This window comes from Triticum dicoccoides, chromosome 2A (genome assembly GCF_002162155.2).
Source record: "Triticum dicoccoides isolate Atlit2015 ecotype Zavitan chromosome 2A, WEW_v2.0, whole genome shotgun sequence".
NCBI classification, from domain to species: domain Eukaryota; kingdom Viridiplantae; phylum Streptophyta; class Magnoliopsida; order Poales; family Poaceae; genus Triticum; species Triticum dicoccoides.
In genome coordinates this window covers 63813876-63819020 of record NC_041382.1, presented here as the reverse complement: position 1 = coordinate 63819020, position 5145 = coordinate 63813876, and positions in this window count along the sequence as shown.

Sequence of the window (5145 nt, the reverse complement as noted above, 5' to 3'; positions counted from 1 at the left end):
AGCAGAACCGGGGCACAATCGCAGTAGTTCTCCCATTGCTACCATAGGCAATATAGCGGAACGTAAGGTACCAAAACATGGGAGCCGGGCAAACCCAACTATTGACCCAAGACATGTTTCGAAGCTGATGCATATAATGCTATAAGTTCGGAGTGCGGCACTGTGGAAAGTGTTCGGACTTCTAATGTCGTATTATGGGGTATGATTAAGCCCCTAGCGTATTGGCCGTACCAGAGTGTACGGGTGCTAGATGTCATGAATGAACATATATATATATATATATATATATATATATATATATATATATATATATATATATATATATATATATATATAAAAGAAGAATGCAATAATAGTCTAGTGCTATGCATTGTTTATTCAAGAAGGTGCATTAAAGCAAAATGATACAAGTAGTGCAATAAGCAAAAAGTGGGACTATTTGACATGTCCCCTCCAAGGGCAAGCTGAGGAATGTTATTGAAAGCAGGTATTTCACTCGTTATCATAGACCACCTGGGAATTCCATGATGCGATGTAGCTTTCTGCCTCCTTGGTTGTTGTATCGTGTGTCCGGCAAACATACTGCCGAACGATGTTTCCAGAGAGTAAAGTCCTGAAAGAGAGAAAAAAATAATAAGGCGGGAAGCCCCTAGTGCAGTTGAGCGGCGTCTTGGGGCGTGCCGCAGTCGTGCCCCCCTCCCCACCTGTGCCCATGGTATTTTCAATGCGTAATTATGTACGCGAGGCACAGATTTAGCCGTTTGGCGGGGACTGAGGTGGGGGCCGCATTGCTATGCGAGCTCGAAACGTGCCAGGTGGTCCTGTTGCTGATTACCCCAGGCGCACTTGAAGGTGTCCGGGTCCTTAATCGCCGAACTAGTGGATTGCCTTAAGAGGCTGCTTTGCGCTTCTGCTGCGAGGGCCGCAGTGTGCTCCTCCGTGCGGAGAGAGTGTTCTGTGTTTCCATTAACTGTGATGACCCCCCGAGGTCCTGGCATCTTGAGCTTGAGGTATGCATAATGCGGTACCGCATTGAATCTCACAAATGCGGTTCACCCGAGCAGTGCATGATAGCCACTGCGGAATGGGACTATATCGAAGATTAACTCCTCGCTTCGGAAGTTATCCGGGGATCCGAAGACCACTTCCAGTGTGACTGAGCCTGTGCAATGTGCCTCTACACCTGGTATGACGCCTTTGAAGGTCATTTTTGTGGGTTTGATCCTTGAGGGGTCTATGCCCATTTTGCACACTGTGTCATGGTAAAGCAGGTTCAGGCTACTGCCGCCATCCATAAGGACTCGAGTGAGGTGAAATCCATCAATGATTGGGTCTAGGACCAGTGCGGCGAATCCGCCATGACGGATACTAGTGGGGTGGTCCCTGCGATCGAAGGTGATCGGACAGGAGGACCATGGGTTGAACTTTGGGGCGACTGGCTCCAACGCATATACGTCCCTTAGCGCATGCTTCCGCTCCCTCTTGGGGATGTGGGTTGCGTATATCATGTTCACCGTCCGCACTTGTGGGGGGAACCTCTTCTGTCCTCCGGTGTTCGGCTGCCGGGGCTCCTCCTCGTCATCGCTATGTGACCCCTTATCTTTATTTTCGGCATTTAGCTTACCGGCCTGCTTGAACACCCAACAATCCCTGTTGGTGTGGTTGGCTGGCTTGTCGGGGGTGCCATGTATTTGACACGAGCGGTCGAGTATACGGTTCAAACTGGATGGGCCCAGAGTGCTTCTTTTGAATGGCTTTTTCCGCTAACCGGGTTTAGAGCCTTTGAATCCGGCATTGACTGCCGTATCCTCGGTATTGTCGCTGTTAATGCGGTGCTTATGTTTGTTGCGACGTGACCTACCATTTCCGTCCTTGGTATCCGAAGTACAATGGTTCTTTGATATGTTATTGCTGCGAGCCAGCCAGCTGTCCTCTCCCGCGCAAAAGAGGGTCATGAGCGTTGTGAGGGCTGCCATAGATTTCGGCTTTTCCTGGCCAAGGTGCCGGGCGAGCCATTCGTCGCGGATGTTGTGTTTGAAAGCTGCTAGGGCCTCCGCATCCGGACAGTCGACGATTTGATTTTTCTTTGTTAGGAACCGTGTCCAGAATTGCCTGGCCGATTCATCTGGCTGCTGAATTATGTGGCTCAAGTCATCGGCATCCGGCGGTCACACATAAGTGCCCTAGAAGTTGTCGAGGAATGCGGCTTCCAGATCTTCCCAACAACCAATGTACTTTGCTGGCAAGCTGTTGAGCCAATGCCGAGCTGGTCCTTTGAGTTTGAGTGGGAGGTATTTGATGGCGTGTAGATCATCACCGTGAGCCATGTGAATGTGCAGGAGGAAATCCTTGATCCATACCGCAGGATCTATTGTGCCGTCGTATGATTCTATATTTACGGGTTTGAAACCCTCTGGGATTTGATGATCCATTACTTCTTCTGTGAAGCATAGGGGGTGTGCGCCGCCTCTGTACTGGGCTATATCGCGACGCAGCTCAAATGAGTCTTGTCCGCTGTGTTCGGCCCGCCGGTTTTACTTTTACTGTATCCAGCATGACGGTTATCGTCTCGCATAGTGGCGCGCCCTCTTGATCCGTAGATTGATCTTGCGTGTTTTGCTTTGTCCTCTAATACGTCTCGCAGGTCTGGCGTATTTCCCCATGCCTTTTTGTTTGAATGGCGTCGGGGTGCGGGCTGAGCTTTTGGCTGGAATGCCTCTCTGTCGCGGCCACGAGGTGGCCGATAAGCCGCGTCATATGCCGGGGATGTAGGTTTTGGTGCTTCCTCCTCCAGTCGGGGTAGCAACCTGCACTTTGGGTAACTCTTGGAGGGGCGTTCAAGTTTATATTCCTCGGCCGCACGGACTTCAGTCCATCTGTCAGCTAGCAAATCTTGATCAGCTTGAAGCTGCTGCTGCTTTTTCTTAAGGCTATTTGTCGTGGCTATAAGCCGGTGCTTGAAGCGCTCTTGTTCGACAGGATCCTCGGGCACGATGAATTGGTCATCGTCGAGGCTTGCCTCGTCTTCGGAGGGAGGCATGTAACTATCATCCTCCGCCTCTCCATCTGCCGCTCTCTCGGGAGGGCTGGCTTCTCCATCCTCCTGCCCTAAATCTTGCTGGAGGGGATTGTTGTCATCTTCAGCATAGTCCGGCATGGTATTATCTCCTGTGCCGGTGTCACCACTTTTGCTTTGGCGAGACTTAGAGCGGCACCGCTGACGTCGGCGTTTGGGTTGCTTCTTGGAGGGGTCACCCTCTGCTGTCTCGTCGCCATTGCCTTCTTTGGGTGTGTCCACCATAAATATATCATATGATGAGGTGGCTGTCCAGTGCCCTGTGGGCAGTGGTTCCTCTTCACCTCCCGCATCATCGTCCATACCGTCGATGTCTTCGGAGTCGAAGTCGAGCATGTCGGTTAAATCGTCGACAGTGGCTACTAAGTGGGTGGTGGCTGGGCGGCGAATTTCTTCGTCATCCGCATCCCAATCTTGCCGGACATAGTTTGGCTAGGACTCTCCTGACAAGGAGAGAGACCTTAGTGAATTCACCAAAGGGCGAGTGCTGAAAAATATCCACGGAGGTAAACTCCATGATCGGCGCCCAATCGAATTCGATAGGCACGGGCGCAGGCGGTTCGGAGTCCGTGGCCGGAGAAGGATCCGACAATTTGGCAACACGGCTCTCGTGGAGGGCAAGGTCGATATTCGACTCGATCGCCGCTGAGGGTACGACCTCCGTGGCGGGGTCTATCCACCCGTCCATGGATGGCGCGATTGGCTCTGAATTGAGGGTCGGAGCAGTTGCCGATGCGATCTCCTGAACACTGTCTGATGGTAGAGCTAAATCATACTCATCGTGACCGTGTGGCACACAAGGCAGGGGCTCGAATCCGTCAAAGATCAAGTCTCCGCGGATATCGATTGTGTAGTTTAAGTTTCCAAACCTGACCTGGTGGCCTGGGGCGTAACTCTCGATCTTCTCCAGATGGCCAAGCGAGTTGGCCCGCAATGCGAAGCCGTCGAACACATAGATCTGTCTGGGGAGAAAAGTCTCACCCTAGACTGCATCGCTATCGATGATCGTAGGATCCATCAAGCCTAACGGCGACGACACAGAGGAACTCTCAATGAAAGCACCAATGTCGGTGTCAAAACTGGCGGATCTCGGGTAGGGGGTCCCGAACTGTGTGTCTAAGGCGGATGGTAACAGGAGGCAGGGAACACGATGTTTTACCCAAGTCCGGGCCCTCTTGATGGAGGTAAAACCCTATGTCTTGCTTGATTTATTCTTGATAATATGAGTAGTACAAGAGTTGATCTACCACGAGATCGGAGAGGCTAAACCCTAAAAGCTAGCCTATGGTATGATTGTATGTTGTCCTACGGACTAAAACCCTCCGGTTTATATAGATACCGGAGGGGGCTAGGGTTACACAAGGTCGGTTACAAAGGAGGAGATTTACATATCCGTATTGCCTAGCTTGCGTTCCATGCCAAGTAGAGTCACATCCGGACACGAGACGAAGTCTTCAATCTTGTTTCTTCATAGTCCAACAGTCCGGCCAAAGGATATAGTCTGGCTGTCCGGAGACCCCCTAATCTAGGACTCCCTCACACATGCTCAATTGTCGGGCCTTCTTCCCTGCATTCTCACATGCATGCATATTGTCATACCGATCCGTCTCTCCCATGTCGTTGATCTTATGACTTATGTCTTCTTTCTTTTATCTTGATCATGCACACGCGCACACACACATCCCACGTATACATGTATACCTCTCACACATGCACGTTCAAGGTCTCTATGTCTCCATACGTAGTTGATTACCCTCACTCCTAGCGCCACATCAAATCATTCTCCTCTTTTCTGCACATAACTTCTGCCTGGATGGGTAAAACACACACTCACAATTAACAATCTCCTTCTAGCTACCCCCACCTCTCACTCTTCCCATATATCCTCGAAACCAATAAGACCATCCCTTTGTTTAATTCCCGCCTACATGCACCATCAATATATAGTGGTCTTCCTCAGTGTCTCTTGAACAAACACATTCTCTTGATGTCGACTCCTCTCACACGCACACACCTTGTCTTCCCTCTCTACAGGCATTTTCTCTCTCGCACCCCATTGTTGGTGGCCT